Here is a 7131-nt window from a genome sequence, read left to right on the forward strand (position 1 = left end):
GCACACACAGGCAAAAGCTGCAGGGTGCCAAGCTTCACCCCAGCACTCGCTGCCCCTGTTCCGTGGCACTGTTAAATAAAGTGTATAGGAGAGCATTGTTTTGGACTGAGCTCCTGCCCCGGCCCCCAACAGACCACACCAAAATGGAGCCGCTTGTGCTAAGTGCCATGCAATCGACTGAAACTTTAACCACTTCGGGACCAGTGTCGACTATAGTCGATAGCCACAGATGAACGCACACAGTGACTTTAGCCGACAGCCGTGATATGAAGGCGCACAGCCGAGCATCGACTTTAGCGTTAATAACAAAATTTGACTTTTCTAATTTTTCATTTATCAAAATAAAATTGTGAACATTTAAAAATAATGTAACGAAACATATATGTATATGTTACCTATTCTGATTCCCATTACAAGTAAAGCTGCCTGTAAAGTAAAACAAGCTTTCAGTGCTTTAAAACTTTCCTCATCACACAAAAGCAAAACGTCCCAAAGTGGTTAAGGAAGCAGGAAAATCCCCAAACAGATGAAATTTTCCTAAAAACAGGAGATTCACAGCAACCAGTCAGAAAGGGCCCAGTCAACCTGAGCTGGCTTGAGGAGAAAACAGAATAATTTTAAAAAATCAGGTGGGCTGACATCAGGTTACTATTCCAGGTTGCTTTCCTTGTAAGGGTTAAAGCAACGTTGCAACATGTACATGTTCCCGGGATCAGGACATAGGCATATCTTTTGGGGGGGCCACCATTCAACCCACTACAATATCCATTATGAAAGGCTGTGCAGAGAGACACTAACCAACCCCAACATCTCGGTGGCATTTCAAAAGGTGGCCGCTCTGTCATCCCGGGTCCTGGAATGAGGACAACTCAGAGGAGAGTCCCAAACCAACCCAAAGTGATCATAACTTCTGTTGTGTCAAGCCAATGAGATGTTGGGGTTGGTTACTGTCTGACCCTGAGGCACCGTCCCAAACCCCCTGCACCTGAATCGCCATGGGAGCCCAAGCTGCGGTGATTTTCCAAGTTCCATTCACACACCCGTGATTTTGATGATCAGCCAGGATTGGGAACTCCAACTTTATTCCATACCGATCCTGAGAGCTCTCTGCACAGCCTTTCATAATGGATACTGTCGTGGGTTGAATGGTGGCCCCCAAAAAGATATGCACATGTCCTGATCCCAGGAACATGTAAATGTTCCATCATTTTGAAAAAGGATCTTTGCAGAGGTAATTAAGTTAAGGGTCCTGAAATGATGGAATCACCCTGGATTACCCACGTGGGCCCTGAATTCAATGACAGGAGTCCTTATAAGAGTGAATCAGGGCCGGGCGTGGTGGCTCACACCTGTAATCCTAGCACTCTGGGAGACCGAGGCAGGCAGATTGCTCGAGGTCAGAAGTTCGAAACCAGCCTGAGCAAGAGTGAGACCCCGTCTCTACTATAAAAATAGAAAGAAATTAATTGGCCAACTAATATATATAGAAAAAATTAGCCGGGCATGGTGGTGCATGCCTGCAGTCCCAGCTACTGGAGAGGCTGAGGCAGGAGGATTGCTTGAGCCCAGGAGATTGAGGTTTCTGTGAGCTAGGCTGACGCCACGGCACTCACTCTAGCCTGGGCAACAGAGTGAGACTCTGTCTCAAAAAAAAAAAAAAAGAGTGAATCAGAAGGAGATTTGACACAGTCTTGTAGAAAAAGGCCATAGGAAGAGGGAGACAGAGATGGGAGTGATGCAGCCACAAGCCAAGGAATACAGACAGCCACCAAGAACTGGCAGAAGCAAGGAATGAATTCTTCCCTAGAGCTTCTGTAAGGACTGTGGCCCTGCTCATATCTTAATTTCAGACTTCTGGCTCGCAGAACTGTGAGAGAGTACATTTCTGTTGTGTTAAGCCACCAAGTTTGTGGCAATTTCTTACAGCCACAAATAGACTCAACAGAAGAGGGCATCCATGGCCCTGTCTTCCCCCAGGCAGCTCCCAGTCTCCTGAGGGACATGGCAGCCGCGTCAGAGAGATGGGGTGGGCAGAAGGAGGCAGCTCCGGGACCAGGGCTGACCGCTTGGGACACACGCTCGGGCGGATGGTAGAGGGAATTTTGAGCAGCGGTCTGAAGAGATCTGTGTGGCCGCTGAGTAGAGGAGCGAGGGGAGGGGGCTTCAGAGAGAGGCTGGCGGGTGTGGACAGCAGGATGGGGGCCTGGCCGGGACTGAGCCCCACAGGAGCAGAATCTTGGGGAGTGTGGGGGCATTTGGTGGGATGGAACAGCTGGTGGGGCCTTGAAACCCAAGCTGACATCCCTTCATACTGATAATTATACAGCCAGAATGGTAACTGGAAAAAATGCTTATGATCTCAAAATAGGCCAAAACAGCAAAATTCCAAATCGTATCTATGCCCAGACCACAACTATACGTGTGTGTGTGTGTGTGTGTGTGTGTGTGTGTGTGTACAGAGACTGGAACACGAGAAAATTATGGGATGGATTCGTGAACCATTTTTTCTTTCATATTTTATTGTTATTGAAGTTGCCACACTGTTTAATAAACCAAGTTCAAAATGAGAAGTTTGGGGTTAATATGGAAAAAATAAGTAGCCACTCAGTGTTCTTGAAGAACGGTGGGGTGGAGTGGGGAAGAGAAAAGGTGATGATGAAAATAAAGGTCAAGGATGATAGTTGGGCCAGCTCCGTGCATAGAAGAGTGGCCATGGCGTGGCAGAGGCCCAGAGACCTGCAACATTCCAGCAGTGAGGCACAGCGGTGTCTGCAGGGACAGAGCGGGAGGGGGTGTCCGCAGACGCCCAAGCCGTCTGGACACTCGCCTACATTCCACTGCCCCCTAGTGGCCAGTCTGGGAAGCCACTCAAACCTTTCAGCAGCCTCCCTAGAACAGCACGTGGCAGCACAGAGAGGGACCTCCTGGCTCTGCAGGTCAGAGGACACAGTGCTTCCGCTGAGCATAGCAATTCTTTATCATGGGGCCAGCCTGGCTGGAAGAGCTGTGACAGGCAAAGAGCAGGGAATGGCATGAGCAAGAGCACGGAGACTTGAGACTATGCCGACCATCAGAAAATGCAAGTTGTTTGACAGGGCCAGAGGGTAGGCTTTGGAGCGGGTGGGGAAGGATGAGTCAGAGAGGTGAGCTGAGGCTTTGCCTCTGGGGGCGTTTGGAATGCGGTCGTAGAGAGTGGAAAACCTTCCAAGGGTTTAAGCAGGGGTGTAATAGACGGAATCCTTGTGGAAAGCAACATTATCAAATTTGCACTTTGGAAAGAGTCTAGCAGCAGTGTGGACCATGGAATGGAGAAGATAGAAGCTGAGGCCCTGCACTAAGCAACGTCAGTGGTGATGAAGAGAACACATCCATTCTTTATTTATTCATCCAAGACATACCCCGGGCACAGTGTACCACGCTGGCATTGCAAAGCTGCACCCAGGAACCCGCATTCCCCCTGTCTGCACAGCGTGGAAGAAAGCTGCTGGCTTTGCCCACATATTTTGAGCCCCAAAATCCTGACAGCAATTCAGAGATCTACAACAACCTTGGAAGGGTCTTTAATGCTGGGCTTTGCAGAAATGATGTGAGAGCACTGGGGACACACTGTGGCCTGAGAACTCTGCATCTGGAGCCCTTTGCCACCCACCGATCCACCCCTCCACTGTGCTCTGTCCTCCGGGCACGAGCGGGAACCGCGGACGTGGTAAAACAGCCCTCACCAGGGGAGAACTTTGGTGAGAACTGAAAGGCAGTTAACTTTGTTGTGAAGATAGATGCAGAAAGCATGTGGCTCAGCAGAAATAGGATTTAGATAATAATGCTCAGTCTGAATATTCATTTTCTAAGCGCTGTTGAGCCTGAGGACCCCTCTGACTTTGGGTGGGCATGTTTGGGATCCCACCTTTAATGTCTCATGTTGCTCTGTGCTTTACACCAACCATTGCCAGTGACAGTTGGAGCCTAATTTATGCAGGCAAATCAGCAGCCTTGTCTAGCATCAACAACTGGCATATTGATCACTAACAACTCTGAGAACTAAATATGATTGTGTCCCCATCTTACAGATATGGAAATTGAGGCAGAGCAAAGTGGATTCCACCCAAGGCAGCCTGGCTCCTGACCGTTTGCTATTCCTGCCTCAGCGCTGGTCGCACGGCCATGCCCAAAACCACTTTGGAGAGTGGTTTGCCTCTAACTGTCCTCTACCCCGTCCACTACCCTCATTCAGCCTGTTTCCTCTCCCTGAAGTTCATTGTATGGCTAAATAAATCCCAACTAATATTAACTGGGAAGAGAAGCACCTCCTGCCTTCTCTTCTGGAACCTTCCTTTCTGTCATTTGCCACAGAGTTCGTGTTTTCAGAAAGTCCAGGGTGCAGGGTCCCACATTAGAACTAACAAGCAGGGCATAGCCTCTGACCCGGGGAAATTTAGGTCCAAGGGGGAGTCCAGACAGGTAAACTATCAAGTCTGTTTCTTATTCCAGCTATCAGCATGGCCAGACAAACCAGTGTTTTTTAAACAGTGAGCTGCCACACATTAGTGAGTTATGAAAACAATGTAGTGTATCTCAAGCCGCATTTTATTCAATGAAATGGAATGAAACACAAAATATCAGGTGCATTTCATTTAATATGATGAAGAATTGTTTCAGGAAATTTTCAGTTTAAGTTGTGTGTATGTGTGTGTGTGTGTGAGAGCACTTGGTTACAATATAAAATGTATTTCTTACTGTCAAAAAAGTTAAAGAGGCCAGGGGTGGTGACTCACACCTGTAATCCTAGCATTTTTGGGGAGGACAAGGCAGGAAGATCGCTTGAGGCCAGGAGTCCAGCCTGGGCAACATAGTGAGATCCTGTCTATTACAAAAATAAGAAAAAAATTAGCCAGGCATGGTGGTGTGCACATATAATCCTAGCTACTTAGGAGTCGGGAGCCACAGCCTGAGACCCCCCCGGCTCTGAGCCAATCCTGGGGGTGTCTGGGGATGGCCTTTGGCCAACTCGGGCAGACCAAGTTTAATCGTGGAGCAGGAGAGCCACCGCGGTTCTAGACCACGCGTGGGGTAGAATGAGCTGGTGCATGGGAACCAGTAGCAAGCCAGCACTTCCCTCACATTGAAGAGAGCTTTGTGATTTTGCAGTTGTTTTCAAATCCCTTCCTACCTTTTGTCCTCTCCACAATTCTACCCAATTATTATCTCATTTTTAATCGAAGAGAAAAATAAGACTCAGATAGAATGATTTGCCTGAGAGCACGCAGCAAGCTAATGGCCAAGTTGCGAGAAGAACCCAGCCCTGGAGCCCAGCTATGACCCATTGCCCCATGGCGTTTGGGGGCACAGTGTCCCAAGAGGGGGCAGACCCAGGCTACAGCTCATGAACTGGACTCTGGCAGGTTGAAGCCTAAAGGCGTCTGAAAAATGTCTCAATGGATTAAAGCGACCTCTGGCGGTGGCACATGGAAGATACATCCTTTGTTTATTATAGTTTTCGGTATTGATCAGAATTTTTGCATACATTGTGACATGTGTAATCAGACAAAATAATCACATTGCTCTTGCAGGGGTGGACCAGGTGGAAATGCCATCGTCATGCGGTCCAGGTAGGGCCCTTCGCCCACCGGCAGCTGCTCTCGTGGGCGGGTCTCCGGTCTCCTAATGCCAGAGCACCCTCACGCTCTTTTCCTGAGGACGATTTCACGAGTTCCAACTTCCAGTTCTCTCAGCTCGGCCCTCTTATTGGCAATCTCGGCGACCCTCCCCCATCCTTCCAGGGTTTTCCAGCAATCCTTTGCACACAGCTCCTTGGCGGGAGGTTGGGGGGTCACATGGCTGGGTGAGGGTGTCTTCTGACTCATGGAGTGGAAAGAAACGCTACATGCAGAAGCAGCACACAGGGCCTCCGTTGTGAGTCGGGATGACAACAGGGGGTAGGAAGTGAATCACTCGAGACTGGCCTGTGCGCACCCTTGCAAAGCCAGGGCGGCTGGACGCCCAGACAGGTGCAGGGAGAATACGGTTAAGGTCTCCTACAGACCAGGAAACAGGCTCTGACTTCTCCATGCCATGCCCCCCTGAGCCCACCAGGTACAGGAGACACGTGCCACTCTCGTCAGGAAGGACCTAATAAATAACGTGCTAGCACGGTCCTTACAAAGGCCAGGCAAGACCCAAGTCCTTGGCGTGTGCCGTCCCACTGCATCATCCCGACGGCCCCATGAGAATGTCAGTGAACCCATTTTGCAGATGGGAAAATTCTTCCCAGAGACATGAAGTAACTTGTGCACAGCCACTAAAGAGAATTCTAACAGCATCTGTGATCCTGTCATTTTTCTGGGACAGTGTTCCTCCTTCTGAGTCCTCCAGTCCTCAAACCGTGGTGTGGATTGGTCAGAGTTTGACCGAATAGCAGCGGCCACTAGGTAGGTTTCCAGAATCTTGCATGCGCCGTGGCTGTAGGACAGGGCTGCCCAGGAAGACCATGAGGACCAGTTATTGACACCCACATGCATGGAAATCAAGCCCCGAGTTTGCTATTGTACAGACTTGGAGTTAGAGTTGAGGACTGTCACCTGCACATGCCGGTCAACAGACACGCCCACATCACAACCCTTGGCTTTCCCAAGCTAGGGATTCTTTCAGCAAGCCTGGCTTCAGAAGGGGCCAGAAGCCACCGGTGAGGAGGGAGAACTTTCCTTTCCTTTGTCTGCTTGTTGCTTGCATTATTTTTTTCCTGCAAGTACGTACGACTCAGTATCATATGAAGGTATTTGGAAGATGCCTGGCGGAGAGCAGTCCCGAGTGCACGCGTGGCCTGCGGCTCACTGCTCTCGGACCCCCAGGGTCTCGGCGAGGCGGACAGGCCTTCTTGGGGCAGACAGGTGAGGAGTGTGGATGAGCAGCCTGCAAAGAAACTGCATGTCTGCCGCTCGCTCCTGGAACCTGCAAACCTGTTGTTTTGCATTCCTAACGGCCACGTCCAGCTTCTTTTCCATCTCTTGGGGGCATTTCTCAGCCCACCACTAATGTGAGCTCCTCCGGTGTCAAAGGTCCCCCTCTTGCAGGCCTCTGGCTGAGCTGACGTCCCAAGCCACGCAGGCCACGCTCGTACTGCTTGCCCTGGGGAAA

At 50.0% G+C, this 7131-nt stretch overlaps 1 long non-coding RNA gene across 1 annotated transcript in view; it reads left to right on the forward strand.

Moving 5' to 3' along the window:
- The window catches only part of LOC105880539 (uncharacterized), a 75675-nt gene extending 68992 nt beyond the window's left edge, over positions 1 to 6683 (forward strand). The window contains exon 4 of the long non-coding RNA XR_012914552.1: positions 5568 to 6683. This is a non-coding gene — a long non-coding RNA (uncharacterized LOC105880539). The remainder of the gene's footprint in view (positions 1 to 5567) is intronic.
- Positions 6684 to 7131: the final 448 nt, after the last annotated feature.

The sequence above is a fragment of the Microcebus murinus genome, chromosome 23 (assembly GCF_040939455.1).
Source record: "Microcebus murinus isolate Inina chromosome 23, M.murinus_Inina_mat1.0, whole genome shotgun sequence".
Classification (NCBI taxonomy): Eukaryota; Metazoa; Chordata; class Mammalia; order Primates; family Cheirogaleidae; genus Microcebus; species Microcebus murinus.